The following is a 9,253-nucleotide window of genomic DNA, read 5'->3' as shown; positions in this document are numbered from 1 at the left end:
GGGTTTGGGGGTGAGGCAGTCCACCCTGGAGTTGAGGTTTTACACACAAGCTGTCTTTCTTACAATCTACACATTTCACAAGTAAGCCAGGTGCGGTCATTTGCATGTACCCACTTGCACAAGACCTGCCGGGAGCCTTCCGGCCAGGGTGAGCTGCATTCTTTCCAGGCACTTGTCCCAGGCAGGTGTGTTTCCTGGTGCCGCAGGTTAGAAACAAAGCAGGTTTGGACTGGTGAGGGGCTACACAGAGAGCACCATCTCCTGAGTCGGGGAGGTGGTGCTGGCCCCATCTTGGTCATGAATTCACTGTGTGATCCTGGCTGAGTTTCTTGGCCTCTGGGGCCCTTTGTTTACCACCATTGTAATGAAGGGGTTGGATTAGACCAGTTTTCTGGAAATGTGCTCATTGAGGCCCCGGATATCCCAGAGAAGCCGTGGCCCAGGGCAAGAGGAAGGCTAAGGAGACCTCAGACGGAAAGTCCCCAGATGCCACCTGACTTCATCCACAGAACTGCCAGCTCTATAAGATGATGTAATACATATGATGTGATACTATAATACAATGATGGACTTCAGGGTAAGGGAAAGAAGAGTTCCACTGCCTGCTAAGTTTGGAAACCCCTGCATCAGGTCCCATCCATGATCCTATTATTCATTAAATGGTTCCAAGCAGTGCCAGAGGAGACTGGCAGTGTTCACTTTGCTTATTTGGAAGCCTGAACAAATGCCAAGAATTCACAGTCAGAAAAACACCCTTTGGCTCCACATTTATCTAGAGAGCAAAACAAACGCACTTGACAGATCCTGCAGGTCTAACAAAACCCCAGTGTGGCAGAAACCCTCCCTGCTGCTCCATGGTATTTATTATTTCCAGCAGATTCTACACTTGCTGTCACCAGGACATACCTAAGCAGAGCAGGTTAGGGCTGACCCCTGGGGCTGTGGGCAGAAGCCATGGAAAGCCTCTGAGGGCCACTGGCTTTGTCATGAGTAGATGCAGTATGTGCGTGACTGTTTACGTGGAAATGAAACATCTGTGACACATGGCGACATGGAAAATCCCACCATCATACAGTCAATGAGAACCCCAAATTCCATGTCATGAAAGCAGGGGTTGCATTATTGAAGATTAAATGAGATGACCCAGGGGTGAGCCTGTGTGGCTGGTTGAGGAAGGTGCTGGGGTCAAAGTCCTTCTCGGGCCAACGGCTTTCTAGGACAATAAATGTGTCATTTTCCTCCCCTGGCCTTCTCCCGTGTGGAACAAGAACAGAGCTAAAGATGTGGTTCCTTGACCAATTATACTATATTTAAAATGACATTTTTAAGGGACTTTACTATTAGGCCTTAGTAAGGAATAATCTGAATTTCAGACTGCAAGGCTAATGTGTGAGATCAAGTCACTTGGCCAATTCAGCATTTACATCTCAGGATGGCTTTCTGGTTCTTGATTTTCCTCATCAAATACAATTTTTTTTAAATACAGGGTCTCACTCTGTCACCCAGGCTGGAGTACAGTGACACGATCATGGCTCACCACATCCATGACCTCCCGGGCTCAGGAGATCTCCCACCTCAGACTCCCAAGTAGCTGGGACTACAGGCAACCGCCACCATGCTTGGTTAATTTTTATGTGTGTATTTTTTGTAGAGACGGGGTTTCACCATGCTGCCCAGGCTGGTCTCAAACCCCTGGGCTCAAGCAACCCACCTGCCTCAGCCTCCCAAAGTGCTAGGGTTTCAAGTGTGAGCCACTACACCTGGCCAACAAATACTCAAAGTCAGCCACATGCCTGGCATTATTGTAGAAGCTTGCTTCCCATCAATGAGCAAAACACAAAATTCCTACCTTGGAGGAGCTTATATTCTGTGTCATCATTTACTTATCCCTCACTTGGGGGCCCAGCTCTCCCGAGGGGCTGTGTTACTTGGGTGTCTGTCAGGGGAAATGGTAGCATGGAGATTGTGGCTGGGTTGTGGCATCAGACACCTGGGCTCAGACAAAGCCTTTGGTTCTCTCCTTACACAGCTTCCATCGACTCTGCTCATCTCTGTTTCCTTGTTGTTAAAGGGGACAGCAATGGCACAATTCTCATCTGGCTGCGTCGATGATTAAATAAGGTATTTAATCCTTGATGTGGCGCCTGGCACTTAGTAAGTGCCCATAAAGTGGGTGGCTCATGGCTATCACTCCTGGGCCTTGTTCTCACAGCGGCATTCCTGCTCCTGTGTTTGCCCTCTGTTTGGTTACCATGGGTGCTGTGTTTGTGCAGAGCTTCAGCAGGACTTGGTGCTGCGAACATTCATCTTGCCTCTGCCTGGTGATCTGGTGAGCAGGTGCTGCTGTCTGTAAGAGGAAGGGGCCAGCTGCCCACGGGACAGCAGCAGCTGTCTGGCCTCCCCAGGCTGGTGGCCAGGGGGCTGCCTTCCCCATCAGGGGTGGCACCCACTCAGAGTACTTTTGCTTTTGGGACTCAGCCGGACGTCTGTTTTGGGTGAGAGGATGCACGCTCTTCCTTCCCTCCAGGATGCCCCTGTTTCAGGCTCTCTGCAGCAGTCCTGCCTTGAATTGGCCGTGTGATCTGAGGCTGGTCACTTAACCTCTCTGGTTATCCATATCCTCATCCATAGAATGGAGATAATCATTCTCACCACTGAGGGATGCTGTGAGGATCGGGCAAGGCCACAAGGTAAGGACTGGATCAAAGTGAGGCCCAGCATGAGCTTCCCTCACTCCAGCCACACAGCAGGATGCTAGTCTGTGCAAATCTTTGCCAAACACATCTGATCTTGCCAATTGTCTTAGTCTGTTTAGGTTGCTGTAACAAAATCCACAAACCAGGTGGCTTATAAACAACAGAAATTTATTTCTTACAGTTCTGGAGGCTGGAAAGCTCACCGTTGAGGTGGCTGGCAGATTTGATGTCTTGTGAGGGTCCATTTCCTGGTGCGTAGATGGTGGCTTCTTGCTATGTTCTCACCTGGTGGAAGGTGAGAACCACAGGCAGCTCTCTGGGGTCTCTTTTATAAGGATACTCATCCCATTCACAAGAGCCCTGCCCTCATGACCTAATCACTTCCCAAATTCCCCACTTCCTAATACCATCATCTTGGGGATTAGGTTTCAATGTCTGAATTTCAGGGGAGACACAGACATTCAGACCCTAGCACCGACTCTCACTACTTCTCTTAATATTACCTTATATGCTTCATTCCAGTGTGACCTTTTAGCACATTCGGCCTCTTCTGTGATCCTGAAGTCACGTTTGACACTGGCGGCATCCACATCTGTTGGATGGAAAGCTTCTCCAAGCAGGGGCCTCTCCCTTCCTCTTTACAGAGCCCAGCATGCAGGAAGTATGCAGCATGTGTCTGTTCCTAGGTGGACAAATGCATCCTTGAACGAGGAGCTGGCACCTCTCTCCTGAAGATCTGTTTATTTCATGTCATGTAAGGGCATTGTTTCTGAAACTATGGCTAAATTAAGACTTTCCTTCTGCTGGGAGTCATGGGATGGGTTAGAAATTTATTCCTAGCCAGGCACAGTGGCTCACGCCTGTAATCCCAGTGTTTTGGGAGGCTGAGGAGGGAGGGTGGCTTCAGCCCAAGAGTTCTAGACAAGTTTGGGCAACATAGCAAGATCCTGTCCTTACAAAAAATGAAAACAAAAATAGCTGGGTGTGGCAGGACGTGTCTGTAGTCTCAGCTACTCAGGAGGCTGAGGTGGGAGGATTGCTTGAGCCCAGGAGGTGGAGCCTGCAGTAAGCTGAGATTGCACCACTGCACTCCAGCCTGGAGTGGACAGCAAGACACTGTTTCAAATCGAAAAAAAAAAAGGGATGCTGTATTAGTCAGTTCTTACACTACAATAAAGAAATACCTGAGACCGGGTAATAAAAAAAGAGGTTTAACTGGCAAATGGTTCCGCAGGCTTTACAGGAAGCATGATGGCTTCTGCTTATAGGGAGGCCTCAGGAAACTTATAATCATGGTGGAATGTGAAGGGGAAGCACATGCACATCACATGGCTGGAGCAGGAGGGAGGGAGTGAGGGGGCAGGTCCCACACACGTTTAAACAACTGGATTTTGTGAAAACTCTATTATGAGAATAGCAAAGGGGGAAAATTCACCCCCATGATCCAGTCACCTCCCACCAGGCCCCACCACCAACACTGGGGATTATATTTCAACATAAGGTTTGGATGGGGGCACAAATCCAAACCATATCAAATGTACTCCTGGGCTCTTACAGGTACAACCAAGTAGCTAAGTCTGGGGCAGATTTTGGCTTGGAGTCTTGGAGAAGGTTCCGGTTGCCATGTTTCTTGCCTTGCCAAGCCAGCTACCCAGAGGGTCTAGTGCCCCAAACATCCCACAGCCTGGCCTGGGATGCCCCATGCTACGTGCTCCCCCACCTGGTTGTACTGCCCTGTTCTTGCCTTCAGCAGCTCCCAGATGCTCTTCTTAGGGACTACTGATGACATTCACAGTAAATCAAAAGTGCTTCACCGTTTTGGAAATTGCAAAGTAGATGGGATTCCACAGACAACACCAGGCAAGGGAACCTGGTTACTAAAGCCAACGGAGCATCAAGGTTGTCTTAGGATAAGTTATTCGGAGTTCCAACTTGCACTTGATTATTTGAGTGGTAAAATGAAGATATTAATACATACTATAGGAAATGCCCTGTTGGAATGAACTGTCAGGTTAATTGCTTTAATCCTCTATGCCCCATTATTGGTGAGAATCTGGTTATAGTCAATCACGAAGTAAGAGTCAACAGACCAATCTGAGCAGAGAGAGTGAAATGATAAATATACAGATGCTAGGTGCTGATGAAGGCCATTCGTAATGCCACTAGGATTTTGTGAGACTAGTCTGTGGCCCAGTGAGGAAATCTGTCTCACCATACTGGTTTTCCATTGGCTACCATATGGCATCATTTTAAAGTCAGTGGACCTCAATTTCTCTTCTATGGTGATAGAACTAAAAGATGTCATTACATAAGGGGTACACTCAGGCTGTGATGTTGTTAAATAAGGCCATGGCCCTCAATAAACCATGCCTGCCAGTATGCACATTCTTGGATGCATATTGAATCTGGGCTGGTTCTGTGATTTGTTTTAACCAATAAACTGTGATGGAAGTTACGCTATACCAATTCTGGGCTTTAGCCTTAAGAAGGCCTTACAGCTTCTGCTTTTGCACTTTGATACCCTGAGCTTCTATGTAAGAAGTTCACCTACCCTGATGAAAGGATCACATAGAGAGACCCCTAGAGGGGCACTCAGGGAGGTCAGAAGGAAGGGAGAGGCCCTGAGACAAAATGGATAGAAAGACCAACCATCCCAGCACCCTAACTGAGCCCAGTTCCTAGCAGACTGTTCAGCTGAATGCACTGATACAAGTGACCTCTGGTAAGATCAACAGAACAACCATTCAGCTAAGCCCAGCCACAATGGAAGAATTACAAGAAATAGTAACAGAATTGTTATTTTTAAGTCACTGAGTTTTGGTGTAGTTTGTTATGACCAAAACAACCCAGTTCTCAGGACAAATATTTTAGCTTCACCTCTCATGTGGATATTTGAGTATATGACCATCTGTATAAGTCTGAATTTTCCAGAGAAAGAGAAACAATACTACGTGTGTGTGTATATAAAAGATACTTATTTTAGAGAATGGGCTCTTATAATTGTGGAGGCTTGGTGATTCCCAACATCTGATGTGGGAGGCCATCAGGCTGGGGGTTCAGGAAAAAAATTACAGTTTGAGTCCAAGGGCAGTCTGGTGAAAAACCAGGAAGGGCTAGTGTTGCAGTTGAAGTCTGACGGCAAGGCAGGCAGTCTCATGGGAAATTCCCTCTTGCTTGAGGGAGTTCAGCATTTTTTTTTTTTTTTTTGAGACAGGGTCTCCTCTGTTGCCCAGGTTGGACGCAGTGGCACAATTGAACTCCTGGACTCAAGTGACCCTCCTGCCTCTGCCTCCCAAGTAACTGGGACTGTAGGCTTGTGCTACTCGGCTAATTTAAATTTTTTTTTTTTTGGTAGAGATGGAGGTCTTGCTTTGTTGCCCAGGCTGGTCTCCAAATCTGGAGGTCAGCCTTTTGTTCTAGACTTTAATTGATGATTGGAGGGGGCCCACCCACAGTGCGGACAATGTACTTTACTAAAAGTTTGCAGATTTAAACACAAATCTCATCCAAAAACACCCTCAGAGAAGCATCCAGAACAATGTTTGGACTACATATCTGGGCACTGTGGCCCAGCCAAGTTGACATAAAATTAACCATCACACCATCCATTGGCAGAAAATAGGTTTTCTTTGATTTCACCCAGAGGTCAGTATGTGATTTTTGAAGAGAGAACCAGACTAGAGAATAAAGAGACTTGCATTTTAATCCAACTACTGCCACTAACATCATCATCAGCCAACCTAATTCCTCTGAGCCTCAGTTTTTCCCACTGGGTTAATTTTAATTTTGTTTAATTTTGTGTTGTTCTTTCACCTTATTACCTCTTACAGGCAACTTTGGCAAGATGTTTATTCTTATAGGCAAAATTCACAGAAACCAAAAGCATGTTCTTAAACACCCTGAGGCTCTGGGACTTCATTGTTCTGTGCCACAGATCAGAGGAAAGTAATTTTGAAAGGATCACAGGTTATTGGATTGTGTAATTTTTAAAAATTTCAACAGTAAATACTTATGAAATGTACTGTGTGACTATGTAATTTTCATGTAGACATCTTAAGTAAATATCCTTCGTGAACTCCCAAAATCTGAGACGCGTCTCAGTTAATTTAGAAAGTTTATTTGGCCAAAGTTGAGGACGTGCGCCCACTGACACGGTCCCAGGAGGTCCTGATGACATGGGGCCAAGGTGGTCAGAGCACAGCTTGCTTTTACACATTCTAGGGAGACATGAGACATCAATCAACATATGCAAGATGAGCACTGTTTCCGTCTGGAAAGGTGGGACAACTGAAAGAAAAGGCAGGAAGACTCCAAGAGTTGGGAGGGGGCAGCTTCCAGGTCCTAGGTAGATAAGAGACAAATAGTTGTATTCTTTTGAGTTTCTAATTAGCCTTTCCAAAGGAGGCAATCAGATATAGATTTATCTCAGTGAGCAGAGGGGTGACTTTGAATAGAATGGGAGGCAGGTTTTCCCTAAGCAGTTCCCAGCTTGACTTTTCCCTTTAGTTTAGTGATTTGGGGGCCCAATATTTATTTTCCTTTTACACCTTTGAAGATAGTAAAAATACTCATGAACACATAGAGGAAGAAATTCTCACCAAGGAGGAACATTGGCCGCTTTGGTTGAGGGGGCAGTAGTGAGACACGGTGGCCTCCTCTGCAAAAATTCCATCTCTCCCCTGCTGGGTCTAATGTAGAGCCACATTTAGTTTGGTGGTTGGACCCCATCTGTGCTCCAGGGTGGGACTTGACTGATCTAATGCCAGTCAGGATAATCCTAGCAATCAGTTCAGAGGAAGACATGTGGCTTGAATTGTTCCAATCAGACTGCAACTCAGAACGCTTTTCTGGTTCTTGGGGTAAAAAAAGATTTCTTCTGTGTGGTATGGTAAGTATAAGGATATGAGACTTAGGTTAACTGCAGCAATTTGCTACCAGAAAGGAAACCAACCTAAGGGATAAGGCAAAATATGGAAGAGAAGAGGACCAGAAAATTACAGAAAAATGGGGCCAGAGCCTTGATCAATGCAAACTGGAAGCCCATTGGACCTCTGAGCTTGACAAGCCCCTTTCATTTTCTCAAACATTTAAAAAAAAATAGAGTTAGGATCTTCCTCTGTCACCCAGGCTGGAGTGCAATGATGTCATCATAGCTCACTGCAGGCTTGAACTCCTGGGCTCAAACGATCCTCCTGCTTCAGCCTCCCCAGTAGCTGGGACTACAGGTGCAAACCACCATGCCTGGCTAACTTTTTTTTTATTTGCAGAGACAGAGTCTTGCTGTGTTGCCCTGGCTGGTCTCGAACTCCTGACATCAAGTGATCCTCCTGCCTCAGTCTCCCATTTTAGGCCATTTTTGAGTTAGAATTTCTATTATTTCCAACCTTAAGCATCCTAATTGGTACCTGATACACCCCATCTACTTTTCAAGAAGAGTCAAAACTATCAACTGTTTAACCTTAGTCTCCTCATTGGTAAAGGACACTCGGAATAAAATCACTTTTCTCTCTGAATTGTTTGAGATATTATAATTCACCAATGAGCTTACATGGAAGCAGAGTTCCTGCTGCTATCAGGCTGAAGGTTACACCTTTGCAAAGTTTCCAGGACAGCAGAAAAACAAAAACAAAACCAAAAAACCTTCAGATCACTGGCTCGCAACAAATTCAAGGCAGGGCAGACAGAGCAAGACCATTCATAAACAAATCCATTGAATAGAAATCCACTTTCTATAGTGTATGTGCGTTTGTTCTAGTTCCACTTCTTGGGCTGCAGTGAATAAATCGGATCCTTATTCTACCAAATAACTCTTGTTTTTTTTTTTTGTTTTTTTTTTTTTGTTTTTTTTTTGCATACCAGTCATTGACAACCCCATGGAGGGGCTCCTCATATGTCATGTATGTTTTTTGAAGATCAACTGCATTGAGATATAATTCATATACGATAACATGTACCCATTATAAGTGTACAGTTCAATGAATCTTGACAAACATCTCCACTCGTGTAACCACTACCACAATCAAAATGCAGAACACGGCCGGGCGTGGTGGCTCACACCTGTAATCCCAGCACTTGGGGAGGCAGAAACAGGCAGATCACCTGAGGTCAGGATTTCGAGACCAGTCTGACCCTGTCTCTACTAAACAAAAACAAAAACAAAAACATTCACCCGGGTATGGTGGTGAATGCCTGTAATCCCAGCTACTCTGGAGGCTGAGGCAAGAGAATCACTTGAACCCAGGAGGCGGAGGTTGCAGTGAGCTGAGATCGAGTCATTGCACTCCAGTCTGGGCAACAAGAGTGAAACTCCATCTCAAAAAAAAAAAAAAAAAAAAAAAAAAAGGCAGGTGTGGTGGCAGGCGCCTGTAATCCTGGCTACTTGGGAGGCTGAGGCAAGAGAAGTGTTTGAACCTGGGAGGTGGAGGTTGCAGTGAGCCGAGACGGTGCCATTACACTCTGGCCTGGGCAACAAGAGCAAAACTCTGTCTCAAAAAATAAATAAATAAATAAATAAATAAATAAATAAATAAATAAATAAAGCAGAACGTTCACATGTC

The 9,253-nt window shown here is 45.6% G+C and overlaps 1 long non-coding RNA gene across 1 annotated transcript; it reads left to right on the top strand.

The window, feature by feature from the left end:
- The first annotated feature begins 1,682 nt into the window (after nucleotides 1-1,682).
- On the top strand, nucleotides 1,683-3,623 carry LOC108587548. The gene is made up of 3 exons (XR_001906251.3): nucleotides 1,683-2,690; nucleotides 2,878-2,991; nucleotides 3,219-3,623. It is a non-coding gene; the product is annotated as an uncharacterized LOC108587548 (long non-coding RNA).
- Nucleotides 3,624-9,253: the final 5,630 nt, after the last annotated feature.

This window comes from Papio anubis, chromosome 11, assembly GCF_008728515.1.
Source record: "Papio anubis isolate 15944 chromosome 11, Panubis1.0, whole genome shotgun sequence".
Classification (NCBI taxonomy): domain Eukaryota; kingdom Metazoa; phylum Chordata; class Mammalia; order Primates; family Cercopithecidae; genus Papio; species Papio anubis.
This window is presented reverse-complemented; position numbering and strand designations above follow the sequence as displayed.